At 42.1% G+C, this 15,087-nt stretch overlaps 1 protein-coding gene across 8 annotated transcripts in view; it reads left to right on the plus strand.

Moving 5' to 3' along the window:
• The window catches only part of SULF1 (sulfatase 1), a 176,208-nt gene that overhangs the window by 14,328 nt on the left and 146,793 nt on the right, over positions 1-15,087 (plus strand). The window contains exon 1 of one of the 8 annotated variants that reach the window (XM_032421531.1): positions 10,197-10,686. The exons of the other annotated variants lie outside the window; for them this stretch is intronic. The gene's annotated coding sequence lies outside the window, so the exon portion shown is untranslated. Of the gene's footprint in view, positions 1-10,196; positions 10,687-15,087 lie in introns of those variants that run through there. 8 annotated transcript variants of the gene reach the window in all.

Here is a 15,087-nt window from a genome sequence, read left to right on the forward strand (position 1 = left end):
GACTTTTTGAAAAACAGTTTTGTTTCTAAAATGTGTTCTAGATTTCCTTTTTTTGTTGTTGTTGTAAGTATCCAAAGGAAGCCATTATGATTTTCAGGGCAATGAAAGAAATATGTGAGTGGAAAAGCAGTATTTTTACAAATATTTTTAAGTTATTGGTCATATTTCACTCCACTGGAGAATGTGATCACAAATCTGGTTGGAATTATAAAGAAATCAAACTTACCAGTATTACAACTTCTGATGAAAGGGAGAATTCTGCTGAGAATGTAAAGATAATGTGGCAGAATAATTACCTGTTTGTCACAGAGCTAAACCTTATGACAGCGAACGCTGAAAAGGGTTTCTAGGAAAATGATTTCTTTGGTTCATGAGAAAACTTAGTTCATACTATCTTCAACTAAGCCTGCACGTTGAGCTTTCCTTTTTCCTATTTGTATTTCAAGCTGTTGTCTATAATGACAATAAAACAGGTCACGTTCACTACTTAAAGGGAGGACTGAAGAAGTAAAGCTGAGCTCTAACTAAACTCCTTACAGCGCTCTAGTTCTGCCTTCTCGAACATGCTCATAATCTCCACCAAAAAATACCACCCCAGAATGGCAAACAGTTAAAGTAAAAAAAAAAACAAAACAGCATAAAGATTCAAGCCCTTGCAGGAGGAATATAACTCAAAAGTTCTGTCGCCAAGTGCGAGAGCATCTTTGTTGTTTCTCTCACTCACCACAGAGACTCGAAAGTTCGCTCTCATCTTCAGCTTGTTGCAGACATACACAATGCACTTTCTCAGTCTGTACTCCACCACAACTTGTAAGTCCTCTGAAGTTCTATGTAATTGGATTTTTCCCAATTTAGGAAATAAACATCCTTTGATTTTATATAGCAATTTATACTTTCCACAGTGCTGTCAAACATTTAGCTGATTTCGACAACCCTGTGGAGCACGTCACACAACTAAGTATGGGTGCTCCTTTTAAAGAATTAGAAATAGAGCAACATTCTTAGGTAATATACACTGAGAAATATTTAGGGGTATAAGACCATGATGTATGTAACTTACTGTCATCAAGTTCAAGGGGAAAAAAAAAAATATATATATATATATATATATGTATGTATTTCAGTGAGGAGGGAAGAGAGAGCAAGTGAGCAATTGATAAAGGAATTGGGGCAAATTGTTAACAACAGATGAACCTGAGTAAATTATTCTTGCAACTTTTCTATAAGTTAGCTCAACTCCACAGACCTCAGTGGGGTTTTTTGGTAATTATTTTCAAATACAAATTTTTTTTAGAGAGACACCGGGGAGTTAAATAATTCACATAGGCAAATAGAGCTGATCTGAGGCACTGTGAAGAACTAGAATCCAGGTGTTCTATTTCTCCACACTTCCTCCAAACTTATCATTTATTTCTGTATAAATTGAAAAGTAATTTCTACTTCAAGTACTTATAAACCGCAATCACATCTTTCTCCAGTCAATCACCAATAATCAGTACTCTAGCCCAGGAAAACTCATTATTTAACTGTAACTTATTTATCATATTACCCACTGCAAATCATTTTTACAATCCTACTTTATCTGATCTTCATAACTCCTTGAACGAAGTAGGTAACACAGGCAGAATTGGACCCATTTTACAGATTAAGAAACAAGTTATGAAGGTATCATATCATCATTATTCATAGCCACTAAACAGCAGTCCTATTCCAGAGACAGGTACTCAAGTCCTAAAATTACTGAACCGGTACTCTTTCCAATACATCCTCTTGATGTTCCAATGCATTTTATACCCTGAATGATCATATCTAAATCTTCTTGGGCTCATGTTGTATTTAGCCATAGAAAGAAAGACATTCTTTTAAAGAACAAAATGACTGAGAAAGATGCCTATGTTTTATTTACTAATATACAAATAATAACAACTAAGATTTATTAAGTACCTACCTGCCATGTACAAGTAAGTGCTTTATATATATATCATCTAATTTAATTTTTTTCAACAACTCTATGACCTGGAGTCCCCATCATGTGAACAAGGAAACGGGATCTGAGAGCTTGACTCACGTGACTGATATGGTTGACCTACAGGGACCAAGTCAGCACCTGGACTACTCCAGACCCCATTTAATGAACGAAATCATCCTTATTCCACATTTCTATTTTTTTTCTTTAAGCTTGGTTGATAGTTTAACCAATTCTTATATCATATATCCAGTAATTTTTAAATTCTGTGAGTGACACCATGCTTTCCAAGAACTTTGTATGGAAAAGCGTATGGATGAAAAAGCAGGACCACATCTTAGTTACATCAACAGCGGCCCCTGACACATGTGAAGCATTCAATAAATGTTTGCTAAGTGAAAGAATGATGTTCTAAAAAGCTTTTAAGATGTCATGATCTAAATACTTAAACACAAAGTATTTAAATTAAATTGGTTCAATTCACCAAACCTCAGGTTTATAGCAAAGCACACCTTTTCAAAGCCAGAGAGAAAAAAATAATAAAAGAAACAAATTTCACATTTTTAAAAAAGGCTTTTCCCTGGAACGTTGAACTGTTCTGTCGATAATTGGACAGATGTGGCTTTTGACTGTCTGGATAACCTCTTAGATGATCATCTCTTGTCTATATGACAAAAAGAGATGCTCAGTCTTACTGCTAATTGGACTTTATAATTTTTCTCTTTGCTCTAACCGATTGGGATAAAAAGTGAACACAGCTGACTTTCTAAGGTGCCCTCACAGGGGGCGCCTGGGTGGCTCAGTCGGTTAAGCGTCTGCCTTCGGCTCAGGTCATGATCCCGGGGTCCTGGGATCGAGCCCCGCATCGGGCTCCCTGCTCAGCGAGGGGTCTGCTTCTCCCTCTCCATCTGCCTGATGCTCCCCCTGCTTGTGTTCTCTCTCTCTCAAATAAATAAATACAAAATAAAATAAATAAAATAAATAAGGTGCCCTCACTGGCACCCACTGAACAATGATGTAGGAAGGGACCAGTCAGAAAAGAGGAGAGCTTGGGATAAGCGGTAGGATATACAATATACATTTTTCCCTCTCTTCTTCCAACCCACACTTTCAGCCGTCCCTTTTGTGGTTTCTTCCCACTCCAAAGTTTTCAATAATACTCATCTGTATACATTTTTCCTCAAATAAGAATGGTTAGGTGAGCTGAGAAGTGAGAAGACCACATTCACCTTCTTCCTTCCTCCATTAGTAATATGACTCCCATCCTGGCCCCCTCATAAGAGCACAGCACACAGACACCTTAAGTGCACAACTTAACCTTACTGCAATGTAAGGAAATTTCAGGGTAAAAACTGCATTCATGGAAGTCAGTCACATATCAGGTCTCAGGTTACTCAGCTTGGCACCGGTTTAAAGCATAGAGCAGTTCCTCTCAGAAAAGGCCCATTATCATTCCCTTCACTGTCCACCATCCTTGCCTCAGGCTCTGGCTCTTAGTCTCTCATTCTTTTTACTAATGCACCTGCCAGCCCCAGACACAGGTACTTGCAGATTCTGCAGAATGAGGCTTTTTCCTGTCTCGGTCTCCGCACATCCTCCACCAGCATCCCTCGAAGAGTGCATGCTCTGCAGTCGACTCTGTCCGGGTCTCTGTCCCACATAGCTCCTGCTTTCTCTTCATCTTCTCAGCCCGATCTGCGCACCTGCGCTTTGCCCCAGCTCCTCTCTCTGGTGTATATGTCTTTGTATGTGCAGTTTATTCCTTTGCCTGCTCACCAAAACACTGGAGGGGACAATCTGAATTTGACACATACTGAATTTCCTGGATGACGTTCCCTCTGTTCATATTTTCTACGTCTCTCTAACCCACTGTTTTGTAGCAAAAGCTTTGCTGGGATTTCTAACACAAACCTCAACACCCTGGGTTTACCTGATCCCCTAAATAACTGTCCCCCAGGCTGAAGTCACAAGAGTAACATTCGTGTTACTGCTAATGATTATCAATCACTGCCTTTTTAAAGATATCCCTATTGTTTTCCTTTATATAATTAAATATTCATATTTAAACACAGAAACCTAGGCAGCTGTTGATAGGATCACCCCTTGGCTAACACTTACTGAAAAAAAGGAATATATTTTTTACTCAACCAGGGCAAATAATACCAAACTCATGCTTAAGACATGAACTCCCTAAAAGACTCTCAGGAAAGGAGGAGAAACTGAACGATACTGAGTACTTAGTGCATGATAGATACTGCTATTCACATTAAGGCTTTCTTAGTCATTCTAGTTATAAGTAAAGGAACTAGATGGAAATACCACACACCTGTAGAGCTAAGAATTTGACCCAAGTCAGTTTGTCTCCCAAAATCAATGCTGTCTCTCCAAAGAAAGTTCTGTATAAATGCCAAATAGTAAAACCCCGTCATTAATTACGTGAAAGCAGTTTACATTTTCCTGCAATTTACACCTTTTTTTTTTTTCCAGACTCATTAAATCTCCAATGCTGGTAAAGTGCTTCTTCCCACAATTTACTAGGTTTTTTGGTAAAAAGCTAAATGAAGTTTGGCTGTGAAGCTGGCGAGGAAGAGAAGACTGAGCTTCCAATAAAAACTTGTTAACTGGTGTGCAACACTGTGCCCATTAAGGGTGGAAAACTCCTACAGAATACAGACTGGTCTGTACGTTGCTTGTTAAGGGCCAGCCTAAGTGTTCATCTCTTAGATTTGTCTGGTGGGCTTATGCCCAAGCCAGCCTTGAGAGGGCGGGAAACACCCGCCGCCCCCCCAGGAAAACACTATTGGTGATTTTGAATCTAGGGCATTGCGATGCACATGCTGCTGCATGTTTTCTGTAAGGCATTATCACCGTTCCAAATAAGCAAGACATACACATGCTTACTTAATGTGTTTTCCTTTGATTTACATGCCCTTGCTTCTTAAATCATTTCCAGAAATCCTTAGGAAATGTGAAATAAATGTGTTATCTTTTCCTCCAACAGAACGTCAGATCACTCTTGAAAGATCCTTTCCAAATGCTTTAGTTCAAACCAGTTTTAACAAACTTGAATATATACACCATAATTAGGAAGCCAATTTATTCAGTTAATTTGCATCAGTCTAAATAATTTTTCCTGACAGATAACTTCCGTTCTAAGTACCAAGTACTTCTTAATCCCAGTCAGGTTATTGCTAAGGATAAATGATTTCACATTTCTCATAAAGATGCCAGTCATTAAGAATATTAACGCAAATTCCTTCCCCTTGAATAGAAATGAGCTGTTATGTTAGCAATGTTGCTGCGTCAGCTTTTCTATTGTCAAATACAACAAATGATGAGAAAATCAATTTACTCTTTAGAATTAGTCAAGTGAGGAATCCTTTGAAGTGGGGGTGCAGGGTTTTGCCTGGGTTCTATAATCACATAAAAGCGGGTACTGTATATATGTTGGTAAAATGTTGTGAAATTTAATGAGGACTATTTGCTGCCATAGACCTTCCAGACAGAATCTATCTCTGAAAAAGAATTCCCCACTCCTAAAATAGAGGTTTGATGAGCAGCAGATGTGGTTTAAATGAACCCTTGTTCAACTGAACTAAGAATATATTTTGATCCATATGAGGCACAGGCCAGAAAAGAGGGTGTTGGGGGGGGTGATTTTAGCACAGCCTCGGCGTTGGGCTTGGTTGTGGAGTTTGAATGTATTTATTTGCCCCATAAAGTTTCTCTTGTAAGGCAGAATGCAAATGAGCTTTTAGTGAATACTTCCTAATAGTCAGAGGATGCTATACTTGCTGCTTACAAAACAATTTATGGTTTTACTTTGTGGTCTAAGAATGTGTGGAGGAAAGAAATTCAATGGGTAGCCATAACCTTTAGAGTGATCTATGCCCTGGCAATGATTTGCAAGTTCCATAACTTTGTTTCTCCACCCATAAAGGGAAGATTAGATCGTTGTTCAAGAATGACAAGCATTTAATATTTGGAAATGACTAAATAATGAAATGCCTGGATTCTATAGAAATGCTGGGGAGAAAAGAAGATTAATTTCAAACCAAAATCTAGTACAAACATGACCTTCCTATTGTAAATCTCATGAATAGGAAAAGAAATTACATCTAAAGCTTTGTTTCTAGGGCTCAGAATTTGGAAATATATTAATATTGGAATGTTTCTGATGGGGGGGTGGAAAGATCTGTTTATTATAATCTCTTGTCTGTGGAGATGAGAAAAATTCTTTCTGCTACATTTTACCGAAAGAATGCAGTTAGTAAAGATTTAAATGACAGGAATGGAAGGGTCATCTTTTGATTCTTTTGCCTTTAGGCAGGGCTAACCTTAAGTCACCTCAGGAAGGAGAACAGTGCTGTTGCTCCCAAAAATCTCCAGGTGAGAATGATAAAGATGAAAACGAGCAGATGGGAAAGCTCTAGGGCCTTGAAATTAATAAAGGTCAGTTCTGGCTGACATAATTTCAGTTAAAATTCATTCCTATTTGCAAATAGCCTGACACTTAGCAACACTCCAAAGGAAGTGATGTTTGGCACCAGTTCTCTGAAAATTCCATTGAGTATTAGTATTCATGTCTGGTCATTGTTTTGTTCACCTCCTCTTCACCCTGACGGTGAGGAAAGTCCTGACCTAAGGTTCTAGAATGACCAAACACAGGACATCTGACACTGCGCACATGGGATCAACAGCGGATTGTTAGTCTCATATACTCACAGCCCAGGCGAGGAAGACACTACAGGCCCATAGAGCCACACAGAGTTTGCATTCAGGAACAGAGTGAACAAGAAAAGGCTGTGGGGGACAGGCTTTGTAGTAACAAGAGGGTGAGGTGTACCTTGATTCCCAGGGCGGGATCTGGTTGGCTTGTTTCAGGGACGGCGCGGTCTGACAGGGAAGCGAAACTTCCCTGGTTTGAGGACCAGGTGGATACAGCTGCTCAGCTGCAAGGAAGCTCGCCAGGTGCGGAGGCTTTCCCACTCGGGAGGGCAGGGAGTTCACTTTCCCTTGGCTATATTTGGCCCCTCTAAGAGTAAAATCTTTGCCACACATACTGAGTCTCATATGAAGAGAGCTGCTTCTGACTGGATTAATAAATATGGAGACATAAACGGTTTTCTAGCGAGAGTATTCTCAGGCCAAGCCTATATATATAATTAGCTAGATGATTCATGGTATCCTTTGCTACTCACTTGGATTTGAATGAAAAGAGGAAGAGAGCCCGATATCATCCAGACAAATTACATATTTAATTCCTCACTTGATTTTAATTTGTCAAAGGTGAATGTTGACTAACTTGAGCCTTAGAGCCAAAAGGCCAAAGATGGTCTAGCTTGCTGAAGTGGAGGTGTTTCTGCCTTCCATTTGTCATGAAGAATTCTGTCAGGAAATGAAGTCAGGTCAAACTATCTCTCCCTTTCCCTGCTATTTAACAAGTGAAAAGATAAAGCATATGGGGAGACCAATGGTTTCAGGTGGAGCTTGGACATCTGATGTTAATGCCAGCCCTGTTTATAAAATCTTGGGCAAGGCATTTAATCTCTCTGGGCCCCAAGTTCTGTACTCTTTCATGAGGAAGTTGAACTAGACCAAGAGTTTTAAAATGCTTCTTTAGTAGCAAAACCCTTGTTTCGAACAAAACTTAAAGTCACTCTACAAAAGAGAAATGAAGCTTTTAGTTTGAGTCCAATGAGTGGAGCCCAAGTCCAATTGACCTGGCCTCTCCCTCACATTTCCTCCTTCCCCGTTCTTCCCCAACGATTCCTAAGGCACTTCCTCAAAAGCCTAGGGTTCGTTAGAACCCAGATGAGCAACTATCTCAAGTTCCTGCCAGCTTTCAGCAGAATGGAAAAATTGTAGGCTGGGTGTTCAGATAGACATGGGTTCAAATCCTCATCCTGTCACTTCCTTAGTTGTGTTACCAGTTTCTCCATCTGAAAAGTGAAGATAAAAATCACTCTGTTTGGGGCGCCTGTGTGGCTCAGTCGTTAAGCGTCTGCCTTCGGCTCAGGTCATGATCCCAGGGTCCTGGGACCGAGCCCCGCATCGGGCTCCCTGCTCAGCGGGAAGCCTGCTTCTCCCTCTCCCACTCCTCCTGCTTGTGTTCCCTCTCTCACTGTGTCTCTGTCAAATAAATAAATAAAATCTTAAAAAAAAAAAAAAATCGCTCTGTTTTAGGACAAGTGCTACGTTAAGAATGCATGTAAAGCATCTAGCCAGTGCCTGGAACCTCGTAGGGCCTCATAAATGGTAGCTATAATAAACATATGGCTCTGACCTGAGCAGGACAAAGTGAGGAAAGATCCTATCCATGAACTACTAAATTGCAAAGAGACCTCTGTCATTCCTGCAGCCAAAACCCCAAGAACTTGAGGCTAACATTTCTCTTTAGAACCTGAATTGGTTTTTATTGTTCCAAATCAGTGGAGGCGGGAGCATTCTTCTAATTGCCTGAATATTTAGTATGTATTGGAGAACATGTACTGTGTAGACACATCCCAAGTCTCTTAAATGACACCAAGGTCGATCCAACCACCACAGATGGAATTTAAAGCACGTTGCTTTCACCAAAGAATAACAGGGGAAACGTCATTAAGAACACTTTCGTACAAAGCCACAAGAAATGCAGTACCTGACAGCTCACGGTCTATGTTTCACCCTGTATCATAAAACAATTCACCAGAGAGCTGTTGTTATTTCGTGGACCTGCTGTTGTGATAGCCTGCGTTCTTTCAGTAGTGGAGGACTTTCCCCCATAAGATGCATCCCAGAAGTCTGCTTTCTGAAAAATCTCACCTTTGGGGAATTTTCCTGGCATCCTATTAAGTAAGCGCCACTTTATAGGTCCTCCAAATGTGCAGTAACAGAGGCTCAAGTAGACGCCAGCCATCCTGTTCCCCTCACGAACTTACACATCCCAGAGGAAGCTGACTCAAGTAGAGTTGGGATGCTCCCCTCCCCGTTTTATGAAGCTTCCCTTTTCTTTTTAAAATTTATGAAAATTTCCAAACATAGCAAAAGTAAAGGATATCACACCCCCCCATAAGGCTATGGCCGGGCTCCAGGATCAATACTCCCCACCACGTGGCAGCGTTCACCTGAGCCTGCTGGAGTTAGACCCGGCCCCTTTCACTGTGAGAGGACCCTTGCACTCCAAGACTGACGCCCAGGCACGATCAGGTCCAAGGGCCGGCAGTTAAATCCAGTCCACGCTCGTACACACTCATTAAGCTCCTTGTGTCCTAGGCCATCCTGGGGACCACATAAGGCACCCTGAACCTATGAAGGCACTCAGCACAGGAGGAACGAGGGCAGCGAAGCAGAGAGAAAAGAGGGGAACTTTGGGAAGGATTTTGTGGGGAAGTTGGGATTCAGCTAAGCTTTGAAGGAAACGGGAGTGCAGACATTCCAGGCTGAGGTGGAGGATGTGAGTAAGGCTAGGAAGCGAAGGAACTGGAAGGCCATCTTTAGAGTATGATTCATATTCTAATGTGTTGGGGTAGGTGAGGCCGAGGGCGGCCTGGGAAGTTGGTAAGGAGTGTGGAGACACAGGGAAGTTTCGAATACCAAGATGAGAAATTTCCTTGGGAGTTGGGGGGAGTTGGGGAGCAGTGCCTGGAACGGGCAGAATAACAACCATCCGGGCAGAATAACAACCATCCGAAGAAAAGAGGAGGTAGCAAAGTTGGGGAGGGAGGGAAGCAGGAAGGACCGACGCTCAGAGTGAATCAGAACTTTCTCAGACCCGAGCTCTGGCCTCTGGCGGGGGGGTGGGCGGAGAGAACCCTCTGGCTTGGTCTATCGCTCCCACAGAGAAAAGCGTGAGACCCCACGGAGATCACAACTCGAGGATGAAAATAGAGGGTTCAGCCCTGGCTCGGGGAGCTCCCTGCAAACCATCGCTGGGAAAACAAGAGCCCGGGAACCAAGGGAAGCACCAGAAGCACCTGGTCTGAGTCTCAGAAACATCAGTGTTTACGAAGCACTTGGTCTCTGGAACGCCGGCCTTTCCAAATACCACATCTTCCTCAGGCACTACATCCCGCCACAGGAGGCTACTGTGCCGGCGCGCGGGGAGCTGGGGGGGGGGGGGGGGGGGGGGGGGGGGGGGGGGGGCCGGAACCGCACGCCCGGCAGCCCCGGCAGCGCTGCCCGCCCGCCCTCCGAGGAGCCTGCCCCCGCGGCCGGCCGGCCAGCTGCAGCTCACTGTTTGTTTGCCGAGCTTTGCATACACATATTGGGTTGCCTTTTTTTTTTTTCCAGTCAGTTCAGCAGTGTCCCGAAATTCACCCCCAGTGTAACTTCTGCCTCTGCTCCTCCTCTTCTTGGAACTGCCTTTTGTTTGTCTGGCAGCCTGGGTTCTATGGGGGTGTGTGATGATAATAATACGCGGGCTTATATAACCCTCTTCATCTTGCAAGCACTTCGCAGACAGTCCCTAATGAATCTTCGGGCCGCTATCAGGCCGGGCGGCTGTAGCAGCGGAGAGCAAACCCCCAGCCCGGGCGCGGAGGCCAGAGGGGAGGGCGGTGCAGGTCAGAGGCCAGGCCTCCCTGGCTCCCCGCGCGCCTCGGAGGCCAGGGCAGATAAGGAACAATGACTCTCGGCCTGGGGAGGAGGAAGGAAGTCCCGCTGCCACCTTATCTCTGCTCCTCTGCAGGCTCCCAGTTCCCAGAGCTTGTTCTCTAGAGAAGATTTGGAAGGCGGCTTTCGTAAGTATGATGCTCTGCTTTTTCTTTAAAAAGGAAGGAAACAAACTTTCCTTACTGCCCTTGTCCATTTCATAGTATCTCTTCGTTGGAAGCATTTCCCCCGCTCGGATTCTTAGGTGATGGAAAGTGTGTTTCTGGCCAAAGTCCTCCACCCAGTTGGGTCCCTCCTGAAAGTTATAGGAGGGGAAAGAAGTTTGGGTGGATAATTCACTTCACAAAAGAGCACCCAGGCCAGGTGCTGAAATTGGCCACTGCGATCGGGTCCTGGTCATATCTGACTGGTCTACACACATCTCCTCACCCTAGAGAGGAATCCTGGCTATTCACCTGGTTTGTTAGGCAACCAGAAGGGATGGCAGGACTTTAATCTTCAGTTTCTCCGCTTGCCGTGCTCACAGTTTCGGACAAATAGAATTGTTGGAAGTTTCTTTTCACACTATGAAATAAATCCCATCTTTCGGTGTAGGCTTGAAACTTGCTCCGGCTTGTGTGAACTCTACAAAACACTGTAACTACAGTGGACATGTGAATTGTTATTACGTTGTTCGCCGCCTCGCTGAAGGGTCTAAATATTAAAGGAACAGGGACACTAACTTCTGAAGCCCTGGCAAAAACCAAAACTCTGTCATTAAACTGCGTTTTTGTGCAGAATGCTGAATTCACAGAGTAGTTTTCGCAGGGATGATGCTCATTGCGTTGAGAAAGTGTTTTTCAACAAAAAGTGAATTTAAAACCTGAGAATAACACTAAGAAAGATACCATTTCTGAACTTATTTCAGTGCTATTTTGGGTAGTTGTACAATTTGTATTTACAAAACCATGATGATAACTTGGTGCACTATGGCATATAGAAAATTAATGTCTTTACTCAGGTAAGAAAACTTAAGATATATAAATTGACAAGACCTCTCACTTTTAGTGCTATAACACTGGGCTTGATTGTCTTTATCGTTAGATAAGCAGATGTGAAAACCACATATAATAAGTATGTATAAATGTGTGTGTTTGCGTGTATGTTTATACGTTCAAATGTACGTAAGTGTTCAGGATAATTAAATATATATTTACACATACATATACTCTTACATTTCTTGTATCTCTCTGGTGCTCAGAATTTTACATGATATAATATCCAAAATGGGCCAAGTGGAAAGATTTCATATCAAAGTTCAGAATGCAATAGAGCTATTTATTAAGCAAACATAGGAAGCATTATAAAATTATGTCTGTTTTAAAGAACCTCTTTAAAGGACATCTCCACTTAGAATTCTCTGTGGCTTCCAAGAAATTCTGAGGCGTAATTAAAGTTGAAAATGAGACTGGATTCTAGTTGCTTTTACCCCTGAATTTAAAAGTGATCTGTCAACACTAAATTCTATATGGTAGCTAATTTAATTACAAAGATCAGCCACATAATCTCAACATGATCTTCAAAGGCATACTCAGTCATAGTAGAAAGAATACAAACCATGATGGGGTCCAGATTTGAGGCTTGCTTTTGCCGTTACCTGGTTATATGACCAGCAACAAGATCTTTAAGATTTGCAGCCTCAGGTTTCACGTTTATAAAATATGACCAATACTACTTACCTCAAAGACAGGATTGTTGAAAGGACTGAAAGGAGATAATGTATGTGAACTACTTAGCACGGTGTCTGAAAATAGCAGTGTTTCAGTCCATTGTAGGGCTTTTCCATTTACTCTATTTTTTCATCTTTGAGTCAAATTCATTCATTTATTGAGCATCTACTATGTATTACATGCTACACTAAGCACTGGTGATGCAAAGGTGAGTGAGATTAATATCCTGTCCTGGAAGAGTTTATAATCTGAGGGGACAGTTGGAAACAACAGATAATTTTCTTAACAGTGCATTACCTACAAAAACAGAAGTATGTTTAAGGTTAAGTGACAGAATTGAAGCCAGAGTGATTATTTCTGCCTAGTGTCGGTCAAAGGAACTTGCACAAAGATGACAGTGATTGCGTGAGTCTTAAAGGATCAGCAAGAGGTGTGGAAGGACCTTGCAGAAGAGGACAGTTGGAGAGAAGGTGCAAGAAAGCCTGGGGTTAGAAGCTGATTTCAGTTGGTGCTAGAGTGTTGAACCTGCGAGGGGCTGGAGATTTAGTCAGGGGCCCAACCATGAATATTCCGGTGCCTCGTGCTGAGGTGTTTAGATCTGTTACTCTAGTAAAACTCAAACTCATGCATGGATCAGCTCGTGATCTTCAAAAATCTGTTTTATAGGTTCATATCGATAAAAAAAAAAAAAGCTTGGGCTGAAATGTAAACCAATGGCATCATTAGGCCACTAATGATGGTTTAATAGACGATGTATTTGTTTGTAGCAAAGCCGTCCCAATGACGGAAGCATGGCAGCGCCAGCTCCTTAAACTCACCAGCATTGGCACTGTCAGAATCACTGTTTAATCAGTGGGAGTCAATTTGCATGGGGCGAAGAAAGCAGAGAGTAAATACGATTTTTGTTTTAGGAAGGTTTTACATAGAGCATCTAGTATCCAGTATGGAGTGGGGGGTGGGCAAAGGCCAAGGGAGTTGACAATGCTATAAACTAGGAGACCGGTTCAAAGACTATTGCAGTGTATAGTGAGAAATGCTGAGGTCCTGAGTAGTGTAGGCGGACAGTAGGACACAGAGTCCAGAAATATTTAGAAGGTAGGACATTCTCGACTTGGGGGCTGAATGAGGGAATGCAAGGAAAAGGAAAGCTCTGTATTAGTTTTGGGCTCAACTGGGTAGCTATGATGGAATACCATAAAACAGAAGGAGACACACCTTTATAACAGAAAATTGAGTTAGTCGGGGGCCGGGGGACGGAGGAAGAAGGTGGACAGCAACATTGAGTAAAAAAATCAAGAAAGTGTTTTAGAAAGTATAAAATTGCCAGATTTGGAGGGGGGAGGATTTTAAGCACTCTCTGTTATGCTTGATGGCCCCAAGAAATGTCAATATCTGGGCTTACTGGGCTCTGAGCTTTCATCTTGCATCCCTGCTGTTGAGCGGATTGTTTTTCCATTAACTTTTCAACAGGAAGGCCATGTCTAGGGCAGCCTTGCCAATAGCCATGCATACCCTTAAAAAGACTAATTTGTACTTCCTCTGAGCCTTCAGCAATTAGGAGAGACTAGGAAAAAAGATCTGGGGGCTAGTAGAATACTTATTGAGGAAGAACACATATTCACAAAGAATATTTAGTCATGAAGAAGCAGCCCTTCCTTAGCAGACTTTTCCACTCACTGCCCATGAATTAGGGGGCACACTCGGAGATTGGAGGAGAGGAGGTCATTTCCCACCTGGCCATTACTTCGCCTACAACCATCTCCTCCTTCCGTGTGACGGGCAAGTTCTTCCCCTATGCTTGAACGGTGCGTCATTGGAAAAGAGTGGGGGGGGGGCGCCTGGGTGGCTCAGATGGTTAAGTGTCTGCCTTCAGCTCAGGTCATGATCCCAGGGTTCTGGGATCGAGCCCCACATCAGGCTCCTGGCTCAGCAAGGAGCCTGCTTCTCCCTCTCCCTCTGCCTCTCTCCCGGCTCATGCTCTCTCTCTCTCTCTCTTTGTATCTCTGTATCTCTGTGTCTCAAATGAATAAATAAAATCTTTAAAAAAAAAAAAAAAGAAAAAAAAAAAGAAAGGAGTGGGGGGGGGATAGCATTTGCGAATTTTTTAAAAGATGACAACTGGAAGAATTTTAACAGAATGAATAGAAAACAATCTGATTAGCAGACAGGAAGCCGTGACTTTTTAAATCTTTGAGGTCTGATTACTTGATAACCTTAGTTTTCTTATACCTTTCACCCTTTCTGCACTCAGCACTTAATCTTCCATGGCAAAGCCTCGATTGGATTTCCTGCATTTCATAGTGCCTACCCCACCTGAACGCTCCAGAGCAAATACCATTTATTGGGAAAGGGGCTTAGCCCCGGACTGCATGACTCGTCTCACAAAGTCATATAATATTTCTTTCTGGTAGGCAAACTGTATCAACATATTTTAAAACAGATTTAAGAAGCTATTCCCACTTGTAAATAGAAAGAGGTTTTCTCGCTCATCAGAAAGATAATATTTGGTTATAAGCTGAATTCCATCTGGCTTCTGATGGTTCACTTCAAAATTCCCCAAACTTCAGAAATTATTTTGGGCTTTTGAAATCATGAAAAAGGTTTCTATTTTTACAAAATATTTCCGCCATAAAAAAAAAAGAAAAAAGAAAAAAGAAAAGTTCCAAAAAGGAACAGTTACTGTATCAGTTATACAAAATAATCACCATATGTATATTTTAGAAGAAGATGAACTGGCATCATGGGAAAGTTTATTATTTAAAGAAGGAGCCAGATATATTGGGGGGAATTCCTATTAGCACAATAGAAAGTATGAAGAAT

This window comes from Phoca vitulina, unplaced genomic scaffold (genome assembly GCF_004348235.1).
Source record: "Phoca vitulina isolate PV1807 unplaced genomic scaffold, GSC_HSeal_1.0 scaffold25, whole genome shotgun sequence".
NCBI classification, from domain to species: Eukaryota; Metazoa; Chordata; class Mammalia; order Carnivora; family Phocidae; genus Phoca; species Phoca vitulina.